The 26,133-nt window shown below is 35.2% G+C and overlaps 1 long non-coding RNA gene across 2 annotated transcripts in view; it reads right to left on the reverse strand.

Annotated features, from left to right (window-relative positions):
* LOC130143954 (uncharacterized) overlaps positions 1–26,133 on the reverse strand; it is a 631,756-nt gene that overhangs the window by 52,869 nt on the left and 552,754 nt on the right. The window contains exon 7 of one of the 2 annotated variants that reach the window (XR_008819942.1): positions 18,712–18,794. The exons of the other annotated variant lie outside the window; for it this stretch is intronic. This is a non-coding gene — a long non-coding RNA (uncharacterized LOC130143954). Of the gene's footprint in view, positions 1–18,711; positions 18,795–26,133 lie in introns of those variants that run through there. 2 annotated transcript variants of the gene reach the window in all.

Here is a 26,133-nt window from a genome sequence, read left to right on the forward strand (position 1 = left end):
CTGTGAATCTAAAGAAAGTTATGAATCTAATTTGTTATTATATGCTTGGCTTTTGATATACTTATTAGGGCAATATTAGCATTCTTTGTTTTATAAGGGATGGAAAGAAATCATTCAGTTGAGCTCTCTTAACCTCTGCCATTAACTGACTACAAAAAACTACGATATTTCCACATAGTGGCACTGATGTTTCTAGAGACTGGCCTAATTTCTTCCTCTAAAACTGCTCAAAATCAGCTTCATTAGTAACAATGAAAGTTTTAAACAAGTTAAAGTCTTCTAAAGGAAGGTATGCATATTGAGTGTTTTCCCAACAGTCTAAAATTATGTGTGGCTCCCTCAATTCTCATGTTTTAAAAAACCATTCACCTGGCAATTAACTAGCTTCTTTATAATTTTCTAACAGTGTTAAAATCATAAAGACATTTAAGCATGCTTAGAAAAATCCATCCCATATCAAATCCTTCTTCCTAAGTAAGTATACTCTGGAGAGTTGATTCACCAATTCTCATATAAAAAAAAACCCCTAACTTACGTACAATTAAAATGCTTTCTTCAAGAAAACAAATTCATACTAACCAGTAAGCTTATATATGTTTTGACTGGATGGCAATTAAAAGTTATGTACCAGCAGGCACAAGAATAAAGAATGTAAGATAGCATGTTAGAAACCATGCACCATTGCTCCAGAAAACTGTAGATAGAAGAGACAGAAAAGAAACAGAAAAGGAAAAAAGTAGGAAAATAACCACTGCTTCTAGCACAACAGAAAACTTATTCTTTGGTTCAGAAGCACAGCATCTCTTTTCAATTGTTTCAGCCACTAATTAGTCTGGAGCAAGATTAATGCAGTAATACGGATAAAATTTTCTAAGATTATGTGATAGCAAAAGGGAAAAAAGTAGATGCTTTTTGGTGATTGTATATATGATCTATAAATCAGCAGCTCCTTCTCAAAAGTCAAGACCACAGTAAGTACTGAATCCTAAAATACACCTGCTGTCACTAAATATGTACAGATTATTGAGTAAATGACATCGACATTCTCTATACAGGACCGCTAGACCTACTGATAAATGTTTTATGTGGAATTAATGATCTTGTAATAAACATGTCTAGAATCAGGGATTATTTACAGGTAGTGTAAACAAGTATGCTGATTTTTTAGGAGATTCTTTCCTATATTCACAGTTTGATGCCATTAATATATATTTATGTGTGCAGCATTTGAAAGGATGATGGAATAGACTCAGTATAGTACAGCAACTGCTATACTCTACCAAAAATAGATTATAAAGAAAAAGTCCAACTTTATTTTCTTTCTTCTTATCAAATCCAGACAACCACAAAATTCGTCTTCATTTTCATGTAACCCTCATACCTTTAATGCTTTAATGCTGGGGAATAAGCTGCAGAGGAAGAAAGGTAAAAGTGATAATAGCAGTGTTGTTTAATAAGTAGTGACTAGGTACCATATAAAGCAATAAATAGTACCTTCCAGGCCATTCCTGCTGTTTCTTAAAGGATTTGTCTTCACAAAACCAGTTATGAAATTATAAAAAAAAAAAAAAAAAAAGTTTTACAAATTATAAATTGCTATGATTTCCACTAGATCATCTTTCTGCCATTATTATGAGAAGCAGGAATTATTATGGACCTCAGGTAGAAGACAGGAACCAATCTGCCTGGATGTAGGGAGTTTCAGTGCAGTTACAATGCAAGACCAAATTCTGGAAAGAAAAATTCAAGAAGACAGATTTGTCCTCTCAAGGTACAGATCATACATAGAGCTGCCTTACATGTGTCTCAGGAGACAAAAGGCAGTTCTCTTAATGGGACACTGGGAATACACGCATAGCAATGGATAACGTGCTTTCTTTGTAGCCAGTCCCTTGATTTTACTGCCATTCAAACTCTGAGTAAAAGTGCTAATATAGTAGAAGGTTGGACAGATTTACATTTAGCAGCTTTATTTTGCATTGTTCCATTTCCTTTCTTTCAGTTCAAAAGCCAGTTTGAGAAACAAAATTTTTCTAGTAAAGTTAAAGAACTTAAATGATTTAAATAGAAAATAACCGATAGATGGATTACTATGATCTTTCTTCATTTGAGATAATACTTCTGTGCTAAATCAGAGCAAATTACTGAAAATTATGATGGCCTATCAATTCCAGTTGTTACCTTTCTTCAGGCAGAGGCTTCTACCTGGTGTCTCCTAAGAAGATAGAAAAGCCCACCATGTACCTAGACTGCTGTACCACGACAGTAGGACAGAATTCCCTCTCAGTCTTTGGTGGCAAGGCAATTATTTCATATCCTGAAGCAAGATGAACAATATATCCCTCATAACTTAGGAAAAAAACAATCTCCCATCTTGCACAAATCTAAATACTTATTTTTAATTCCTGCCGAACTACTACTGCTTTAACCTCATGGAGTGGGGTAGAAATCTATTAGTCCATGCTTAGCACTAAAATGTTCCTCAGATATTTATCAGTGTTTTCTTCTTTTGTCTATTACAGGTCAGTTAGACAAATTATCCAAAGTATTCAAATTCTAATGAAGTTTGCAGCATTATTTTTATTTTGTCTGTAATTGTTCTGGTCTTAGTAAACAGCAATACGTTTTTTCTCATTATACAGTTTTGGGAGAAAAGACCACAAAGTGACTAGAAAAGACAAATCAGAATTTTGGTTGAAAACAGCAAGAGCAAATACAAGGAAATTATTTTTTCTTTTTTTTAAAGTTGTATATTTTCTAATGGAAACAGCTCCACATTTTGGAAAGGTTTTATTAAAAGGAGGTGAAAAAATTATCCTGATTTTGATGCTTTAGACTCAAAATTATTTTTAAATCACATGGATCTTGTCATCAGTCTGTTTTTTATTCTATGCAGTTTTAACTCTGGCATATTTTAACTTATTTTTGGCAATAATTCTACTTTACATACTTTAGCATGGCACGCCAATTTCCTAACGTATATTTGCACAGTATGGGCAAGCAGAAAATCTACTGTTAAACTGCTCATATGTGCAATCTAAAAGTACTGTGTTTGCTTTCCTTCCACCTGTTGTACAAGATTCCTTGCTATGTAGGATATAACACTTCCCTACCCCTACTATTGAAAAGATAGCTGACACACAAAGCTTTAACTATTTAGAAACAAACAAAAAAAAATTAGGAGCTGGTCAATATCAAAGCTATTTACAAAGGAACATTCATTCACTTATTTAAACAGTCGAACTGCCCACTTTACAGGTGTGTATATAGGAGCACCTTAAGAGTTCTCTGTTGGTCAATATGTACACATATACAAATAAAAAGATATTTATTGTATTAATGTGCAGTGCATGTGATTTAAATACTATTTGTACTATAGTAAACATGAATAAGATACCTCACTGCAAGAGTCAGGAGCCAAGCAAATTGGCCTTCCTTATTTTCTTAATGAGTAAATATATACCTTTCTTAAAATAAATAATCAATTATTGTTTGACAGGATCTGTCTCCACAAAAACAGCCAGTGTTTTTGAAAGTTTTGTTGTCTTTTTCTTTATTTAAAAAAAATATTATTTGGTATTTAAATGTAAATAAGCACAATGTTTACCAAAGGTAAATGTGCAATTTAAAAAAAATATCTATGTTTTTATATATATTTTTTTTAAAGCTACCATTTTGAACAGTAGAATTGCATTGCAATGTAGACTGGTTGTGTTTCAGTCCTTGGTGGGCTTCTCAAATATATAAGCAGTAGGATAGCAATAAAGAAGCTTTCACTTAATGAACAATAATGTATTTATTAATGAATTTAACTGACTTACAGAAATGTGGTACATTAAAAAACACACATGAAAGCTATGTGGAAAAGACGAGCTTTTTAAAATGCATATGGAATAACAGAAGACAAATTGGACAGATAAAGACCACAGGAAATGACCTTGAATCAAATGATGGAAAATCAAGGTACAGAGAGTGATTTAGATTTCATGGGAAAGCTTTATCACCGTACTGCAGTATAGCATCTGAAAAGAGAACAGGAAAATCAAGAGTGCAGATGAAAAACTCTCATTAGACACTGCATTTCTACCTTCCCCATTTGTAAAGGCATATTTTGTCTTTCAATAATGCTTATAGAATAAGATTTGGTCTAAATCTGGTATGAAGACTACACATTCAGGAGCCTCTAGAGGGACAAGCAGCCTTAACGTGAGGAGGAGGGGGAGGAATGTAGACATTCAAATGAAATATTGGTTACCAGATCTTAAGAAGAAGGGGAGAAGTGAGTAGAAGGGTACTGTTCACCTCCACAAAATTGGTGCTGGGTATCAAAAGACAGACAATAAGAGGGAATGTTTTCATGAAGGGAATAAACACAACTGATGCATGAGAACAGCAGAGAAGGGTCTTTAGCCCCTTTTGCCCTTATCTTCCCTTCAGAGGAGGGTGGGGGTAAACAATTAGAGGTGAAGTAAAAGGAAGAAATATCTTAGGCAAAGAATTCAAGCTTAAGTTAATAGGACATTTTAGGTTAATTAACGGTAAGGAATAATGTTTATTGTTAAGCACACTCCCAGGAATTAATTTTATTTTATCTTTTTGTGTTTCTCACCTAACAGACTATAGAACAGTAAAAGTCTTAGCAAACATCTGAATTCAAAACACACTTCTGTGGCATTCAGAAGTCACCACAGCAGCCTCATGTACTCCTTTAGAGTTAAAATCACCAGGATGTGGACCACAAGAGGAGTTTTCCAGCCACCCATGACATACAGAAAAATCCCCTGGCAAGAAGTACACACCTAAGTACCTAAGGTTCAAAAAAACCTCATGACATGCCTATAGTTTTCAAGAAAATTTAGTATTCACATATAGAAAAAGATAGTAAAGTTCTTTTTTCAGGGTCTTTACTGAATGAAAATTTAACTACTAAGCTAAAAACATCTTTTGAATAATTTTTAATCTGAATTTTGTAATTCTGATCCTAATTAAAATATACAAAAACAGATGGTATAGCTGTTGCCTTATTATCTTATCCCAGGTAAAAAATGTTTTCCTTCATCAAACAAAAACTTTAGAACAAACCAGGAAAAAAACCAACCCCCCAAAAACCAGTGTCAGGGAGCAACTGTAGACCACTGCCAGTGTCACATTTCTGCTCCCAAAAGGCAAACAATGTTTACTTGGTTGGTCTAATAGACAGAATCACTAACTATGCACACGTGCACAAAGGGAGAGGGAGGAAGTCACTCACACAGAACATAACGAGCCGCTGGGACACAAGGTCACATCTACTAGTATAACAAAAGAAATCCTTCCAATCAGGTTGTTTGGAAGTGAAATAGCTTGTGCCCTAGTTGAGCCTAGTCAGTGCCACGACAATGACTGAGTCACTAATTTAATAAAAATCATTAAAAAAAAAGTTGATTTCCAAGTTATTTTATTTGATGACTGTTGCTAGTTACTGATTCTTCTCTACTGTTCAACAAACATGGCAATGGACCAGAATTTATTATTAAAAATACCCCTCACTGCCACCCTTGCTTGTATACATTGACATGGAACTACAACTGACACTATGATATTTCTTGATTTTCCTTTGTCTTAAATCTTGTCCTGTCATTCATTCCTGCATTACTTTACAAAGTATGTAACACTACAGTATTAATACTAGCACATTCATTTTCTGTGCAGTCACAGACAGACAAAATGCAAGGCAAAATGTCAAACTTGATACAAAATATAATTAGTCATAAGAATAAAGAAACAAAACAATGACCCCACACACACCTCCTAGCATAATATTTTGGCACAGGATAAGCCTGTGAAAGAAAAGGTTTTGTTAAATTGACTCATCTTTAGAACCTTTACATTAAAAACATAATTACTTTTGTAAATATTCTGTGGATATTTATAGAGATGACAACAGAAAAGGTATAGAAACTAACAATTGTTAGTTTTAAAAAAACCTTTATTTTTGTTTCTACTCTGTTTGAAAACATTCACTGATCCACTTGCTACACTGCTACATACAAAACCAGATATTCTCCAGAGTATCCTTTATACGTATATGTGTACATATACACATGTCTGTGTATGTATGTTTGGATGTGTGGTAACCTATGGGACAATGAAGGGAGATGCAGGTGTTTAAACTGGTGGGTTTGATGGAAAAAGCAGGAATTCTGCTGATTTGTAAATGGTCCTTTAATATAATAGGATGAGGGAGATGATACACACACAAACCAGAATGAGACAGATAAAACAGTGTGCTGGTACTTTAGTGGAAGCCAGAACAGTAAGACATTATAACCAACAGGTCATCACCACAGCCTAAACAAAGCCATATCAAAAAAAAAAAAAAAAAAAAAAAAAAAAAAGGAGTAAAAATAAATTAAAGGCTGTAAATTCCAGCAATTAGAAGTCATGGGACACTTAAGTCTAATATAAATGGGAGACAGAAAAAAGAAGATGTAATCCTGTTAAACTGTCTTTGAATAAGAAATTGAAACTTCTTGGTAAAGGAGCTTGGTAAAGTGACAATCATTAGCACGTTCCACTCTTATTGCTAGTTAATGTAACCCAGGAAACAGTGTGTCTCGTAATGAGGGTTGATGTTTCTTTGTGTTTTTTTATACAGAAAGGATATTGCTGCTCTGTGCACTTGGGCTATCAGATCATTTACCTATATTGCTAGTGGTCTCTGAATTCCTCCCTTCCCCTCCCTGATGCTTGTGTGATACAAGGAGAATAGAAAAATGCTAATACTATAAAGAAACTGGGTTGTTCCTTGCACCTGAAAGAAGTCTTGGAAATCTTGAGTCACCAGATGGATTTAGCAGCTTAGTCCCACTTCTTGCTCTCTTTATTTGCCTGTGTCTGGGAGGTACAAATTGTTTCTGACTGCCAGAGCGTAACTTACATGATACCTATTATGATAGAACAGTGCTTTAGGATTTAATCAAAGATTAAAGAAAAGCAGGCATGGCTGATACAAGAATAATACGAAACTAACCGCATATAAGTTTGTGAAAGCGTATCTGTTTTGTAGATACTCTTTTAGGGGACATATCACCTAACAGAAATTGCAAAGCCAATATTTAAACTCATAGTTGAAGGTCTGAATGCTGAACAGAACAGGCAATTCCAAACCAGTTCAAAAGAACTCTTTCCTACCATCACTAGAGCTGAAATTCTTCATACAGACACACTTTTTTGAATGAAAGAACATGATTTCCCTGGATTTTAAAAAGTTCTTCCTTCCTTTACTATATGGAATTTCTAGGTATCAAATGGCTTTGCCAGGAAACAGTGTTACTAAATACCTTGATGAATAACTATGAATATCTCTGATGAAGATCAGATAAGTCTTGATAGAAGGGTCTTTTTATAAGTAAGAACATCCCTTCTGTTCTCTTTTAGCTAGGGGGAATGAGTCTACTGATTAGGGAAAACCAGATTTTCATGTATGTCAGAACATCTCTGACATCATGATCTCTATGATCCTACACCTGAACTTCAGGACTAGACCACACACAGGGTGGCGAAGCTGTTTTGACTTTCAGGAGAGTTAAAAGAACTGTCTTGTCATACCAGTGGAAAAAATCAGACAGTTCTTTAAGACAGGATAAACTGTAGGGTACAGCTGGTATGGTAACCAACAATGTACGGTTTTAATGAGGTGAAAAATTTGAAAGGGTTATTTGCAAACTGTCTAATAATAACTAATTTTAGATGTCTCAAGGCCAGTCATAGGGAGAATGCAGTTTATAGTTTTATAATCTTCGTGACATGGTGCCCTCCAGCAAGCACAGAATGGGTCCTATTTCAGTTGTTTTAAAAGACCTGAATGTATCAGAATAAAGTTGGTCTCAGCATGTTAAAACAGCATGAAATACATTCCCTTGCAAATTGTTTACAGAAAAAAATGTGTTTATGGAAATGTATCACTGATTAAAATTACTAAAGGTAAAAGACTCTCTCTGAGTCTTTTAATTGTATTTCTTCCTAGAGTGTGGCTAGTAAGGATGCTGTTATAAACTCCCACTATGAAAAATAATAATAAATATTTTTTTCTTTGAACTATTTTCCCCATTTTAAAAATTCTAGGTTTTATAAAGCTCATGACTCCCTTGATGAACAAAATCAGACTCTACTGGAATTTTGGTCTTGTGAACAGTTTGTACCTTGAAAAATGGCCTGTCAGAATTTTATCTTAAAAAGAGTAAGTGAAGAAGATGTTTAGCTTCTGAAAATAACTGTTTATGCTTGCTCATTATTGAGACTGAACATGGAAATCTAAATGTGAAGCAAACAGGCCAGAATTTAAGGAAAAGTGGTAGAGAAAGTAAATAGAGACCTCAGATTCCTATTCCTATTCCAATTAGTCAAAAATCTTGTAAATCACTGTAAAAAAGCTTCTTTGTTTGAAACAAGAACATTTCACAGTAAGTGAAATAACTTTCTCAATTTTTAAATTTCTTTTCTTAATTTAAGCAGTTGTAAGTGACAACTACATAATTAACTTAGTCTAGTGCAATTAGTCAGAAGTTCAAAGGTTCAGATTAGAATGCTGTGACTTGTGCAACTGCTTTTCTCTTAATCCAAGAGACAAAAAATTCTGTATTGCACACAAGAGAACTGAAATACAGTGTTATTCATTGTATGTGTTTTTTGTTTTTTTAATTTACTGAGTAATCAAAGCAATAGCAGGAGTAGGGTTTGCCCAAGGTTCTATTCAGAGGTTGGCTGGAAAGAGCCAACACAGGAAAAGGGGATGTGTCCTGTATCGTAACACAGTAATGTTGCAAAGTTCTGTACATTTACAATCATTCTACAATTTAGTCATACCGCAGAAGAGATGTGTGAAATAGCTTTCTGCAAAAACTTTCTGAGTGCAAAAAATATAAAAACATTAATGAAAGTACTTACATTGAAGTGACTGAACTATGATATTTTTTCCAGTAGAAATATTTGACTTCCATGTTTTTAAATGAAAAATCTAATTTCCTCAAATATTTTTCACCATTTTGGATTTCATCTAGAGATTAAAACTTTTTAAAAAATCTGTTTCAAATAATTTTCACTTAGTTTTCAGTTCAGGGGGAAAAAAATAAAGCCACAACAACCAGTTATTTTCACAACTGTGTGCACAGACTCTCTTTAAATGTTGTTTGTATTCTTCACACTTACCTTTTCTTAAATGCCTCAATGGTCTGTGGAGAACAGGACTATGTATAGGGAGGCTGTGCAATATGATTTTTCAAGGAATAAAAGTTCTTCTCTGATGTAAAAAAAAAATAAAATATTGCTGCCAGTCAGAATCCCTTGAAGTATTCAGACACATAGACAAAATCTGCCATCTGAGTTTGGAGGAGCAGAATTATTGCAAACTGAAGTTAATTTATGCATCTTGGATTCTTAGTACTAAGGCATTTACAAGTAAACTACTAAATGCAAAAGATTACAAGTTCGCTGAATCAGAAGAACCTCAGCTTTTGGTATGATTAAGTCTTAATTGTATTTTTCCTTAGGGATTACTAGTCACTAATAAGCTCATGAAAATAGGACTTAAAATAGCAGACATAGTAAAAGTCACCCCATGCACCATATTTTGACATGCTTGGCTGCCTAAGGCATCCTATTGCCTGTAGTTTCAACAGTTCAGTTTTCCTCAATGACAAATCTAGAAAAAACCCTTAAGAAATCCTTATTTTTTAAATGACAGGTGCTTCAGTACACATGTACCTTTTGTGAATCTCAGAGATGTTGCTACCATGTCTTCTTACTTTTTCTGTGGCTTGTTTGTTAGAAAATCATCTTTGTGAGTCACAAATTCTGAATCACACACTTCTCAAATTTAATTATATGCATCTCACTGCCTGATAACAGCAATTGCAGTGATCACAGTGAATAGAGATTGTAGCTATAAGCATTTAGAGTAACTTCCAAAAACTCTTTTCCTTCATTTTTTGAGACTATTAATTTTTTCTGCTAACTAGTACAAATTTGTTCCCACCCTTGTCTCAGCTGGATCGACTGTAGAATGTATTGCTTCCAGAAAAACGAGCAATGGGATCTCATACAGGTATAACCCATCTACTAAGTATGTGTCAGACCAAAGATGAAGGCATCATTCTGCAACCAAAAAGAACAAAATCAAAACCATACCTGTGCTATAAATGGGCATAAATCAAATGAAGTTCACCTCTCTCACGGGGATTTAGTTTTTTGTTCTTTTCTCTAGATGTTTCTAAATGGAGCTGGTTAAAAACCTGGGAGGTAACTTGGAGGGAGTCTATACTGTCCTGGTTAATGGTTAATTAAATTACAAGCTGCCAGTTAAATCAACTTGAGAGTCTTCATTTATTCCTTCATACATATCCTAACCAATATCTCATTTTCAAATTCAGGTAAGGTCCTTGTTCATTTATAATGTTTAATTTGGATGGTCAGATAGAAATGTTACTGCATAATTTGACACAATATAATTGCCTTTCTGTAACTACATTTCTGCAATTGAAAATTGATGGAAATCTTGCACACACAAACATGTAGAAAGAATAAATATTTTTTTCAATATCACCATTAATATCTATGAAAACAGATTGAGGAACATGGCAAAAATAAATGACATCTTCAAAATCATCAGAGTTGAATAACAAGATTATAGTACTACTCTAATTTATTAATTAAGGACGATAGACTTCTTTACGGTGTAACAATTCAGTTAGTTCTGTCAGAAAATTGTCACTGGCATATGACAACTGAGATGCAGAGGAATGACTTATGGAATATCAAGGCTAAGAATTTATTAGACAGAGAAAAATAAAGCACTAATATATTGAACTTCAGAATGAACAAAATCCCATGGACTTGCAGGGCCCTAAGACACTGTAACAGGTGCAACAATTATGTCTGGCACAACTTTAGGGACATACTAGCCAATCATCTGGGAGCTCTGCAGTTTTGATGAGACAATGAACTGTTAATTAACAAATATTAAGATCTCAACTTGTCAAGTAAAATTAAACTCAAGGGATGAAGCAAGGCTGCCTATGAGAAGCTAAGCTATCAAAACTAAACCAGGTCAAAACTAGGGAATGTCTTTTGGAAACAGTGAAAGGAATATTTCTGCTGTTTAATTTCTGGTAGTTCAAAATACCTCATAATAGCTCAGTTATTCTTTTTCTCTGAAGTCTCTGAGATTTAGAAAGCTCCTGAACATGTTATTTTGTTAAAGTCCAGGGATCCACTCTACCTATGAGCTTCCAAATGAGGTGGGCTTATTTCCCTTCTTGCAAGACTCCATTGTGTTGGACATCCTAGGGATTTCTCTCTAACAGCGAAAGAATTTGAAGGACAATCTTACTGCTTGAGAAAATTACCCTTTCTGAAGATGAGTGCCTCACAGTTTTGAGCACTACAACCTCCATTATCAAAACTGCTGCCCTGCACAGATGCCGTGAAAATACGTTTCCTTAGTCTGAATTTAGAAAAGATGGTTTCACAGAGGTAACAGAATTTCCCTACACGGAAGGCAGTTCCCTCACCGTGCAGACTCGAGTATAACAGTATATGAAGCTGCACACAATGTACACACAACAGCATGAAGATACGTACTCCTGTATGAAGTCCCTCCACTCTTGAGGCTGAAGCTGAAACTTGTAAATGAGTAAGCAAAGTTGGTCAGCTGGTTTCCACATATAAGCAGAAATACTAATCTTGGTGAAAAAATATGTTCTTTTCAGCTTTCATTTCTAAATTCAGGAATTTAATTATTCACCTGAAATATAAATTCCGGAATTTAATTATTCACCTGAAATAAACTCCTGGCACCTGAAAATTCCAGGAGTTGTGCAGGGGTCCCCAATGAGGCAATTAATTAATCTTATTATTTTGAATTAATACAGAAATCAAAGTTAAGTCCAGCAGACATTTTGTTCTATTTAATCTAGCCTGGATTTTCTACTTCTTATTAGTTAGATGGTTTTCTCGTCTCTCAAGCTGGATATCACAGCATACCCTGTTTTCATTTTTTAAAGGCAGTGTGCATGAACTAGGCCTGTAGAAACAAAGATATTTCTGTTAAAAACCACAAGGTAAGGCTATGGCCATGGGCTACAATTTTTACTAATGCTGCTGACAGTGACACAATAGCCTGCCTGTGATGAAGCAAAAACCTCAGCACTGGTCAGCCAGTCAGCTGAAAAACAGTAATGATCTTTATGTGCTTCCATAATGGATTATATTGTAGCTGATCTGTTTAGCTGAAGTGTTTCCTCTCAAAATAATTCTGAAGACTGAAAATGTGGAAAACTCTGAAAAAATGATCTTTCTGAACACGCTATTTTTTTCTCCTTTTGCTTTTTCTTTATCAGTAAGCTGGCAAATTCCATTTGATATTTCTGAAATTACCATAAATGTAAAACATTGCTACTGCTGAACTAAGTGTGGATGTTGATTATTTGATTTGTTGGTTCACAGTCCAAATACTACATTGGATTGTTTTGTGGGTACTCCTCAATACATCAAGTTTATTCACCAGTGTACAACTGCTCTGTTTTAAGTTGCATTTGGACATGATAAATAAAATTAAGCGCTTTTTTGACTAGATGCCTGGCTCAGCAATATTCAGCAATTCAATAACAGGGGTAACACTTCCCATTTCCAAGAAAGACTGAAATTAACAGGGGAAAAAAAACCCACATGAAATTGTGACTCTTAGTCTTGTCTCTAAAATATACGGCACTGAATTACTACAGGTAAAAAGGATGTGCCTTTAAAAATATGAAGGAATGTTTAGTAGATTTCAATAAAAATCTGTATGGGAAAAGACACACCCATAGCTAAATACTGAAGATTTGCATTTTTTCCCACGTGAAGGCAACACACAGAATTCACGGTAATGCTGAGATCACATGTAGCAAGCAAAAAAACCAGGTGCACACACACACAATTTCTGCTATTAAAAGCCAGCCTCTGTTGTATCACAACTGACATATTTTTATATTACTTCAACCAGGTAAAAGCTGGAAAACTGACGTTCCATTTATTCACAACCTACGCCTGATACAAAGAGCTACAAAGGAGCTTCCCCATAATGCACTGCAAAATATGCCACTAATACTCATGCAGAGGCAAAGCTTCTCTCTAATTTGGAGAGTCGATTCAGACCCTCCACTACCTCAGGTGTGGGTCTCACCAACAGTAGGGAAGGACGACTGTGACAAATGCTGAATTAACTGTGATCATCTGGCTGCATCTCTTGCTACTTACTTAGGTAGAAACGCCTGTAGTAAAATCACTGGTTTTCTCTCTTTTAAATTCCTGTGTACTAGACCACCTTCAAGATCACCAAATTCTTAAAATCAATTTTCACCCATGATTGGGGGCTGGGGGAGGAGCTGGGGTGAGAAGGAAGTATTACCACGTTATTTACTGAGCTACAGAAACCTTTTTATTCATATGACAAGAAAGCTTTAGTCTCGCTTTTTTGTCAAGAAAAGCCTCAAACACTTCTTTATCCAAATTACATCAGACCAGAGCTTTTGGTTTTAGTTAGATGCAAGGATAGCCAACCTGTTGAAAATTCTCTTTGATTTCAACTTGACTGTCTCAAAATGATCCTGTGTTGCCTTTTATCTGAATGTTTATGTCTGAAAGCAGCAACAGCAAAATCTCTGCTATATTACTTGAACAATATATCTTTAATTACAATAGCAATAGATGAATGCGTGTGAGTATATTTTAGCTCTTCTTTACTCTTTTAGGGGCTACCTACACAGCTCACTCTTTGGAACAGGTTTCTACTGTATGTACATAAATGCCTTGTATTTCAGGACAGCAAATTTAAACCTCATCAGTTCTTCAGAAGTTTGTCAAAACAGTCCATCAAAGATGCTGATAAAAATTAACTTATTTCTGCTTTTGTGAGTGTCCTCAAAGAATTTAAGGTTAAAAGAATGAAAAAATGAGGTGGCACAGAAGAGGGCTAGTGAGCGAGACAACATGCTGGAGCCTTAATAAGTGATCAGAAGCTATCGAAGAAACACATTATTCTACACCCTCCCTCCCAAAACCAAACAATGATGACAGAATATTTAGAATATATTAATAGTTTATTGTAAAACAACACAGAAAATTTAAGTTGAAAGAGTTATCTTTTTATATTCCCCAGAGCAGGGTCTGACATCACAGCTTTCGGATGAGTGGCATGGAAAAGATGAACTGTCCTTTCTCCTGTTTTCTTTGTGAAACAAGAATCAGTGGGAAAGATGTCAAGATAGGCCAGTGTTACTGAAAAAAAAATAAAATATGCACGTGCAATCTGTCTATTCACTGAAAACTTAGTGATACAGATTTTCTGATGCTCAGGAAGATGTCATCAATTCATAGGGAAAAAATTATACAGGAGCTATTTCATTTGTACTAGATGAACACTGTCAGAAAAATGAGTGCAGAACAGATGAGTTTCTAGGTACCACCGAAGCATGCATACTGATAGATATGTATATATGATATATATGATACTGATCTATATGTATACACACACACACACACACATATATATAAAAGTGACAGTAGTAGTTCCTGGTCCTCTAGTTCAAAGTATATTTTATATATAGAAATACATATATATATGTGTATGTAAAATAAATAAATATATCTATAACAAGAATACAATCAAACACATTGGCTATCTGAATTTAAAGTTGTACTTGGAGGTAGGCATTGTGAATGCATATGAGCAAATCTTACTTGCTTTATGCCTTTTTTCCTTCTGTTGCTGAACCTTCCTCTCTGTGTCTCACAGGCAGGTTGGTATTTCACAAAACGACTCATCTGACCTAGTCCACCCTCCACTCTTTTTAAAGTTTTAGTTTCTTTAGAGCTGTAGCCATTTTGCAGTCTGTTCTTTTACCAGGTGGCTCTAGTCTCAAAGTGCAATCTAGTCTCCAGCATGTTAATAATGTAGTCAGGGAGCACTGCAGACACACACACGGGAAGAACGTTGTTTCAGCTGATACACTGGTAATTGAGTCCTCACAGGGGAAGAGCATTTATTAATTTTGCCATTCAGTTGTATGATAGAAGGAATGAAGAGCCTATGTAAATTATTTTCTATTCCTGTGAAAGTAAGCATGTAAGAATTTTGTGCAGGCATTTGCATTTTTCCTACAAACTTATTTTTAACTGCTTACATTTTCACTTTAATTGGGAAACGATATTTGAGATGGACAATACTGTCAAACTTTAAAAGGCCACTTACAGTCAAGAAGACTTTTACATTCTGGCAGAAACCTTTTGCTGTTGTTTAACATACATATTCAGTTTTGGAGACAGTCCAGATAAAGATTATTCTTATAGATTGTTTGAGATGAGGGGTTTATATTTTATTGGAAAATAAATGTCTGAAGCTATGGGCAATAGCAGAAGTGTGTACAATTTTGTATCAATAAGCAGTAATGTAGGCTTGTGCTTTTTAATATTGCATTTTTGAATGTGTGCCATAAAAGTATAGTATTTTTTCAAATACTTAAACCTATAGAAAAATTTAAATATTTTAAATATTTTAAAATGCAAGTCTGTTTGGACAGCTTTTGCATTACAACTTATCTAAAAATAACTTTGGAACTAGAATAATGCTCTTTTAATTATCTAGGGGGAAATGGGTTTTTGTTACCAGAGAAATAATTCCTGAAGAGTAACTTATGCTGTTAGAACTTTTCTAGGCTTGCCAGTGTAGGCATCTGTCATATGAGTTTCCCCTTGCTACCCAACAAATGGCCTGAACTTAATTCAGGAGGGAATATCCAAGCTGTCAAGTCATACAGAAGCTATTTATGATCACCAAGAAAATGAACAGATACATGCAGAAGGCTTTACATATTTTCCCAGTGAAAGTACAGTAATGTCAGAAGTTTAAATATTAAAGGAGGTTTTGCTCTTTGCATATAAACCACGAGAAAGAATGTTTCACCATCTTTGAATGAAAACAGCAACATGGTGAGGGAAAAAAAATATTAGCACTTCCTCATATTTGTGATAATCCATGGATGACTTGCAACACTAGCAGAGGTGCTGTTCTTGACTAGATCTGAGTCAGAAGCAAATAAGAATACTAGGGATATTCAGCAATAAGCATATTAAACAAGGTCATTGGTTCTGGCAATTCAGAGGCAAGTTTGTAATTCAGTTTTTGTATGTGTCAGGAGACAATAAGAAAAAATAATATAATATAATTATCCAGATTTATCTTGTAGTTTCTAACACACACACTGTGGAGGAATTACAGAAAAATATGCATACCCTTAAGCAACAACCCCCCCCCCCCCCAAAAAAAAAAAAAAAAAAAAAAAAAGGAAAGAAAGGAGGTAACTATTAAAATTAAATTCAGGGTTAAATAATTCCATTTAGTAAGTGGGAATCTAAATCCATGAAACCTACACAAAAAAGCATAGAGACTTTTTTTAAAGCTTTAGCTTATGAACTAAAAGTTGACCCCTAAACACAAACTGTTCTGTGTCTGTAATATGTAATCATGTGTTATTTCAGCTTTGGAAGATATCTGTGAAAAACGTTTTGAAGCAATGATTTAAATACCCTTATAATTCTTGCAAATAACAGATAATAATTTCTATTATTAAAATTTTGTCCTCCAATTTCAGTGAATTCACCATTTGACTCACTTTGATGAACAATGAAGTAGTAACCACTGACTTAAAAATGAGTTTTCTGGATTTCAATGTCCTGTTTATATCTACTTTGTGTAAATAAAAAATGGCACAAATTAAGTATTCATAGGAGATACAATTCAATTGAAATCTATTGAATTTGTATTTTAACATATGACATTTCGGGAGCTGGAAAGCACCACTACTGTAAGACAAAAATATTAATCAACGATACGACAGGAAAACACTAAACACATCATGCAGGTCAAAGGCATCCTGCTGAATGTAACACAAATTGTAATTCTGGAGATGTAATTAAATTACGTGTAGCAAGATGCCATCTTTGTTAAGGAGACAGACAAACCATCATGATACATTGGCATTAGAACTAGAACCATAGTACCGGTTAAGATAGATGTGCTTAAAATTAGTACGGTAAATCTGCTTTCTTATGATACCTTTCTCGCCTCTTTAGATTGTGAGACTTAGGGATGAAAAGAAATTTTCCTACACTGGATGCAGAATGATAGAACCACTAGAATCACCTGGACACAATTTGCTGATTTTAAAAAGCATGAGGCACTGTTTTGTCTTTCAGTATAGGAAAATCAGGTTGAAATAGATGCTTTGAGATCTGTGAGATTAAGGTCTTCAAGTCCTATGAGACTATGCCGGCAAATTGTGACCTGTTTTAAATTTTTGTACAACTGCTTATATTGCAGCCAGAGAAGATGGTAAGGAATTTCAAAATTCTGTAACAAATCTATGCAAATAAATAATGTTACGCCAGATGAAACTCAGTTGTGAAACCACATCCCAACCCCTCGTTTCCAGATTAATGTAAATGGAAAAAAAGAACAGGATTTAATCACTCTCTGCTCAATTTAAAGCCAACTGTAACTTCTTACAAAGAAATGTTCTTGTAAAAATGTCTTCAATCAAACAGTAACTGTCAAACCAACACATAAAACAAGGAAAAAAAAAGAAACACATAAAAAAATATTTGTGCATTGCTATTTGTAATTGTGTTCTATAATGAACATCTCAGCTCAGAAAAAGAAATGTTTTAGACCTAGGTGACAAACCTGGAGAGACAAAAACCACTGAAATAAAAGCAATACTGGCTTTAGCATTAAGAGAAATGACAGGATGTTATCAAAGGATACAAAATAAAGAATAAAAATCAAGCAAACATATTCATTCCTTCAGTTCAAGAACACAGAGAAACTTTGATTACAGACGTAGTACTTTTAACTGTAACGCTTATAACCATCAACCTTTCTCACATTTGTTATTATGAACCTGTGATAGTCATAGCCATGGAGCATTTTAGAAGAGCTACCAAAGAAGATGAGAGCAAAGAATAAATTCTACAGTAAATGATATTCTCAGATTATACACATCTGTGCATCCTATCCTATCCAGGCAACACAAAATAGAGGGGTCCTGGAGAGAAATAACTGAGAATGTAATTCCTCTAGTGAAATTCTCAATGGCTTGATGTTAATGGAGGAATTAGACCTGACTTCTACACCACTAATCAACTAATCACTTCTACTATACTAATCAATGAAGAGCAGTGGGGTCTGTAGTGGATCAGGCAGCGATAATGCTCTCCTATTGTGACTGTTCACTCTGTTCACCGACTATAAATTCAAGTATCTGTTTCTTTAGAAAAGCAAAAAAAAAAAAAAAAAAAAAAAATTTCTTCCCTGCCTTCCACAGCAAACATTAAAAAAAAACCCAACCCCAACCCGAAAACCATCTTAAATATTTCAACACATATCAAGTACCACAAATTAGAATTTGACAGAGATTTGTATCCGAAGTTAACTGATTCCTCTCAAATTTAGCAGTCTTACACATCACTCTGAATGTGTATTACACAATACTTTGAAGTGTCTGATGCTGGAAATGTATGTCAGAAGTACGATCTTGGATTATGAGCAATGGAGCTAATTCTGTATTTCACTTGATGTTTAAATCTGAACTATAGATCAGTAGAACCATTAAAATACAATAAGTAAAATATATTTACCTGCTTTGAGGACTGTTGATGGGGAAATAATATGGGTCTGGGATGTAAATCTCTTATTGAAAATGACAGGCCACCTTTAACATCTACCTAGTGGGTGAAAACACCAAACATTTAAAAACGTTTTTGGTTTAATACTTTGAGGACTGTAACCTGACCTATGCCATGGACAGATGGAGGGCTATGAAATTCTGCTAATGTAAGGGAAGTACCTATATACCTGTTTTGTCTACAAAGAGGTAATATGACTTTCTCAATACCTTTTCCTTTGCAAACTTGCACAGTAACAACTCCAAGTAGTATCCCTTGCAAAAAACCTGAAGGAGTTCTTCTACAGTCTCTAGTTAAGACTTGTAGTTGGACTTCTCAAAGACTGTAAATTTTCTAGACACTTCAGGAAGTGCATAATATTTAGCAAAAGTGGGAAAAGAGGCTCCAGGTGGTTGTACGGCAAATATCAAATATGAGAAAGTTCATGGGAAAGCCATTGATTCTGCTTGAATTGCAGCCAAGTGGACCTTTAATAAGAAAAACAGTGATTTTGGTAGTGTTCTTTTACACACAAAATGCCTTTGAGAGAAGACTGGCAGTTCCTTGGGTCTTTCAGCTTCTGATAAAAAAAAATCTGTTCTTGTAAGGTCATTGTAACATCTAATTTTTGGAGATTTGTTTCCACAGAAGTGTGAAGTTTAAGAAGGAATACAGGCAAGTTAACTACCTTCACTACATGAAAATCAGAATTCTCTTTAGGTAAAAGCTTCAGACGGATCCTACCACTTGTCCTTATGGAAAACAGTGCAAAGGAATTAACTGCAAGAGCTTGAATTTCAGCTATCTTTGTTGTAGAGAAGAGATTGTAAAGACTATTTTCACAGATAAATGCAGAAGACGGCATTCAAAAGATTCAAAAGGATGTCACATAAGAAGATAAAGGACAGGAATTGCTCTTTTCTGACAACAGGCCAACTATTAGTAGCCTAGCATGATTTGCAGGGATTTCTGATGTGAAAACCAAGCGATGAAAAGTCCTGCAGCGAGAGCTGCAAAGCAACATCCAATGTCGAAGCGAAGGGGTTACTGAACTTTAGTTTAAGCATTTAGACTCTTCTATTTTAAATAAGTATTCAGCATGAATCACTTTTGGTAAATTTATACAGGGCTGTTGTCTTAAAACTCCTTTTATCTCTTAAGGGGTTTGGTTATATAGTCTCTAAATACAGTTCAGATTGTACCTGTACTGAAGTATATTGTGAGAAAAGACTCGGAGCGAGCACTAGAGAACAATATGCCAGAAACTGGACTCTACAGCTGTTTGCATACAGCGTACAACGCCTGTTTGTCTGGTATGTTAGGCTTTCACAGGTGGTGCAATTTTGACCGGCAAACCCGAAGAACACTAGAAAAAGAGAGTATAACGGTGCTTGCTGTAAGAGGGAGAAGTTTCTCCAGTGTACTTTTACACATTTTATAAATTGAAGGCAAAGTTTGTAGTGCTAATAGTGTAGGTCCCAGGGACACTCACCACCAACCCTTAGTTAACGAACAATGGGATTCCGATTGCTTTGTCTGAGCAGAATTTATATCAGAAGAGCAATAGCCCATACAGATATAATGTAAGGAGAAACGATTCTTGGTGGAAACACAGCATAAGATCTTCAGGTAGAGACTGTTGCTGAACACAGACCTGCTGTGTGTTAAATGGATGTTTAACATGAAAGAGGAGACTTTTTACAGAGAATAGCATATTCTGAGGAAGTGTCTTCTCAGGGCACTGCTGCCACTATTGACGACCCAGGGGTGTCAAAGGCACCAACTATACTCTGAAGCAGGATCCTAGAGACAAATTTACTTTAAAGTAAGACAAAATCAAAATATTGCCTAAAAACTGGTAGGATGAGATCTGAGAAGAACTTATTTGGAATAGTAACTTTTATTTCTGTAATTAGCAAACCCTTTTCCAGTATGGAATTGAAATTAATCGAAGTGAAATGGAAATATACATTAGAAAAATATTAATTTGTTTAGATGACCTGAAAGAAATAGGTCAGCTTAACTTCTTCCTGCAGCAGGAGCTTACTGTAGAAAATGAAGAAAGAAAATGCATGTATTTTCTCCTGGCTTAGTCTATCTATTCTTTGAGATCTAGCCCCACAAGAAACTGAGCTTTACAAAATGACCCATACAGCATCCTGGAGAGCATCAATATTTCTGTCTTCAGAGTAATGGTCTTACCTTTAAAGGAAAATTAAGTGGTAGAAAATATCCATTAACAAGTGAGATGATTCCAAGCAAAGCTTAAGGAAGAAACAACTCTCCCGTTCCTGTAAGGGCTTGTAGTTTTCCTGTATTTGAGACCCGAGTTCCACAGGGCTCTCGGCACTGGCAGTCTGCTCTTCTCCAAGACATACAGTTAGAGGAGGGAAAAAGCATAGGGAACAAGACCCTCCACTCCATTTCCACATCAGATGTGCTCAAACAGTTTAGCAGTTGATGAACGAGCAGCATCCTCATAAGCAGCTAAGGAGTCTGAAGGAGGATGCCAGGGTACTCAATGAATCAGCACTGCTGAATTTTTAGACAGTGACATACTGACAGATGAATGATAAATATTTGCGCGTGCATACAGGGGGACTATAACTTGTACACAGTGGGGCTATATTCTGAGATTTCCATTGGAGGAATTTTGTAGTCTCAGAAGAACTACAAGGGCGTACTGCTACTAAAGGAAACTGAGTTTAATACCTGATGCTGTTTCTTCTTCCCACGTGCCAGTAACTTAACTGAGGAGTTTTTTGTGGCTTTTGAAGTGGCTCAGATGCCAACATCTCTTCATGTCCTGTTCTAAAGATGGCATGACAAAGTTAAGAGAACAGGTCAAGAGACACTATTAGTTTCCCTGATTCCTTCAAAGAAACTGGAGCAGGTTTTGGGGGGGAGGGCTTCAAAGAGTCAAACAGCATCAAAGGCATGTGTATGAAGCTAGGAATTCAGTTTGGTTTAAAAGCAAAGATAGGAAAAGAAACGTGCAAGACTTGGAAGGAAAAGCAGGTAGCTAATGTAGAATCATGAATGTGCTACAAAGATACAGTGGACTACAGCAGACTTCAAGAACATCGAGAAGAAAAGCTCTGATCTGGCCAAGCAATGAAAGGAATTATGATTAAACGAGTTCTGTTCACTATGTGGACAGTGTGCAAAGGGACATGGCTTCGAAGAGTTCCCTCATGGATACAGCTTACATAAAAACTCCATCACACAACTAGCACATTACTACCCGGAGTCCAGCACAAGCAAACAAAAGGACTTTTGAATTTGAAAAAAGAATGTTGCGTATTTGTCATCACAGTTGTTTCCTTCAGAACTATTCCCACATTTTGCCTTAACTAATCACATTTTTAAAACCATCTTTCCAAAAGTCTGATTTTAAGATTTCCTTCCTTTCCTTCACATGCCACATCAACAGTTTGTCATAATAACACTTAGCAAATCATAATTGTAAGTTAGATTGTAAAGACTGAACAGATTTTCTTCGCAACATTACGCGTATCTGTGTGTTCCTGGAAGTGACAAGTATTTAAGACCACATTCCAAAACAAATAAACACTGCTGAGACATTAGCTAAACTTCTCAAAATGTGCTAAAACAATGCTCCCATTGAGTAGCCTGTTAAAAGAAAAAAAAAAAAACAACCCAACAAACTATATACAGCATTTAAACAACAGATATCAGTGACATAACTAGTTTACAGTGTGTTTACAAAAAGACTGTAAGAAGGCAAGTGTTTGCAATGACTAATATGCTCTTCATAGAACTTTTAAAAATAATTTTCAAAAGCTACATAAAACCAGTGTCTATACTACATTCATAAGTACTAATGCAGCTCATTCAGACAGATCATAGCTAATTTGAAATGGAAGGCACGTGGTAGACTGGGCTGAACCAGTTTTGTGCTGCGTTGTGGATGTGGCATTTTGAAGTACAACTTGATGAGTGGAGTTGTGAAAAGTTGACACAAAACCAAGGTCAATGACAATGGTGTGACAAGGAATTCATTACATCTTTTCTTTCGCCTAAGGCTGAATTCTGAACGCACCGATTACAACATGGAATATCAACCAATGCATATGTTAGTAAGAAAACGGAATACATATTATTTGCATTGTATTTTTTCATTAATAATGTGGGTTGTTTTAATAAAAATTATCCTTTTTAATACATAGTGAAAGCAGAGTGAAGCTAAGTGACTTCCTCAAGGTCACAGCAACTTTGCAGGAAAAATGCAACTAAGACAGAATTATTTCTAAAGGAAGTGGTAAACAACATGATATAGAGCACTACAGAGCCTGGTTTTAGTTTCAAAGACTTCTAATTTACTACCACTAAATTATGAATTCATATAATAAGGGATTAAAAGAGGTAGCCTACTTTTATTTAAAACTGTATCAAAGTCTCACGTTTAAAGAGATTTATGTGATTTAAAATGTATCAATTCAGAGCTATTCTTTGATTAGAGAAGAGTTATGTAGAAGGTATTAGGGAAAAATAGAAAAAGAAATGCCGAAACATTACTACTGGTACTACAAGATATGGAACGTCTCTGACAAAGCTTGTGATGCACAAATTGTGCCTACAGCTGTCTGGAAAACAGGTTATTTTTTGTCTGGTGAATGTTAATAACTCCTGAAGGTAATTTTTCCTATTATATTTGGTTTATATTTAGATTTTAGGTTTTATTTTGTATTGCAGTAATGGGACAATCACTCCATTTCTGATGCTCTTGCTATTTATAAAACTCTTGTACTGCAGGGTAGAACTGCAATAAAGTATATATACTTACAGACCTTCATTTAACGGAGTTCAGTTTGGTGCATATATATTAATTGCTACAGCACTTGAAATTCCCAAAGGAAACCCTGCCTTGTTGGTTCTTCAAACAATGCTTGTTCTAATTCTGTAGCAGCTCCATTGAAACTGTAGTTGCAAGTTTCTGTGAAGTCAGTCGGTGTATGATCTTATGAACATTAAATCTAAAATCCTAACAGCAGTAACTGTAGAAATACTCCTCCTCATTGACATCACAGACTTTGTCTCCTTCATGGTCTTATCTCGAAAGAGACCGAATGCCCTGAAGTCAGGTGACAAAGGAACCGCTTAGACCTCAGCCCGTTTCTGTGTCATGCCATTAACTACAGGCTTTTGGGCACAGAGCATTTTTCAGTTCCGAGACAGAAAAGAAAACTTTAAGTATGGACCTAAATGGATGAATTTAACTTCAGTATCATAACTGATTAGAAGATTTGACAGAAGTTGGAACTGGTACTACAGAGAAAAACACTCGCAAGGGATAGAGGTAGTAGGACATGCAATAAACGGACTGGCAGCTTCCCTTGTAAAAGTCTGTAAGGAAGTGAAAATATATATTATGTCTTAGAAACAACCAAATATCCACATCTGTGATTTTTAGTGTATGGTAAATAAGTGAATTACAGTTCCCACTGTTGTGATATGAAATTCGTGTGTGGGTCCATCAAGACGATGAGAATGAAGTCAGAGAGGTGCCTGTTTTGTAAAAGAACGTTTTTTCCATTGGTAATGGCACCTCTCTGTGCAAGTTTAATATGGTTAATATCGTTTGTTGTTTTCACTTACACAGCTTCCAAGGAAAGCCAGAAAAACTGTGACTTAAAGCCCATTTGTAAAAGAAAATGTATAAACTCCAAAAACAGTTTTAAATTAAATTGTATTAAATTAAATCTCAATAGTAATAATTTTTTTTGCTTGCAGAAAAGACTCATATCATAAGGATTATTTCCTTTCTATAACATTAAAGAAACATTTAGGTGAAAAATGAGTTTTCTTTCCTCTCTTTTCAATCACTGAAATTACATGAAGCTTGGTCCTTCTGCACAGAGATCAGAAAAAAAATAAACATTTCCCTTTTTCGGTTCACTTTTGCAGGTGGATTGGGTAAATGAAAGAAATTAAATAATTGAAAAACACACAACTGTGGACAATAACTGAAATAGCCAATTTCTCCTCTGGTAGATTTTAATTTTATTTGCTATTTTCTTTAAATCTCATCAGAACGGTGATAGTAAAACATCAAACCTTTTCTTTCTAACAAGGTGGTTGCATTTTCTTTGTTGCCTTTAGCACAAGGCACAATGGGTGACTTTCACTTTCACTGAAAAAGAGTTGCATAAAGAACTGCTCTGCTATGGATTAAAAGAACTCCTGTCTGTCACGTGTGTATCATTACTACTTCTGTTGCTATTTAAAGGTGTTACATGCCCATGTTAAAAAAGCTCTGCCCAAAAGGCTCACAAATTAGAGACAAAAGAGAGATATGTGAGACCAGCCTCATTTGAGAGACTTTCTCTTTGATATCTCTGGTAAGTTGAGTCCACTGTTACCTCAAGAATATGAGGGTACATGCTTCTTATAATATTCCAGGGACCTCTGTTGGGGAAGACATGGACCTAAGGAGTCAACAGTCTATGTGTTCCTAGAGAAACTGGACATTCCTCATTTCACTACAGGAGGAAACCGTATTTGTCCATGGATATTCTCATGTCCAAATATTGGAGAGGCTGCATGGAGCACCACCTTCACATTTCTGCTGGCCAGGCAACAAGAAAAACAAAAAACGGTATAAAATTAAATTATATTTTTATGGAAGCTGAATTATTTAAGTACTTATATTGAGGTACTACAGCTTATAGCAGCACTGTATTGCTAAAAGCACCCAGGGAACATAGATCACATATAGCATAAAGGAAACTGAGTCTTGCAAAGATTATGTAATTGACAAAGGAGATCACCAACAGAGAAAGCCTGAACTACTTCTCTCCATTAGTAAGGGCAGAGCCAAATCCTTCTTTTCTGAAGCGAAGGTCAATTGAGATTCTGACCAGTTTGAAATCACACTTCAGATGCAGATTCTTTAGATTAAATACTCTAGAATCTTTAGTATCACTCAATAGAATGTAGATGTAAAGTGTTTTGGTTTGGTTTGGTTTTTTTCTTTAATAGTAAGCAAACCCTTGATTGTATCCACAAGACCATGGTCAAACTGTAACTGTGACAACAATATAGTTACTGTGTGCCTCACCTCTCCCTCCCTGCTCTTTATCCAGTAATATAGTACAAAATCAAAGATGATCATTCTGTATATGAAAGCAGCAGCAATATCCAGCTGAGTCAAAAGAAAGTTCCATTGGGCTGGTTGTCAGGTGGAGAAAGGCTGCGTGTAGGTTGTCTCCACACTGAGTCAAATTTTATTCTGATAGAAAAGAGTTGAGAAATCCAAAGACATTTTATCTTTCTTTTGTTCACCCTGAGAGCCTACAGTTCTCTGCTAAAAACATTACAGTCTGTTCCTTGCTATAAATAATATAAATGTTGTAAAAAAATAATTAAATTAGG

This window comes from Falco biarmicus, chromosome 1, assembly GCF_023638135.1.
Source record: "Falco biarmicus isolate bFalBia1 chromosome 1, bFalBia1.pri, whole genome shotgun sequence".
NCBI lineage: Eukaryota > Metazoa > Chordata > Aves > Falconiformes > Falconidae > Falco > Falco biarmicus.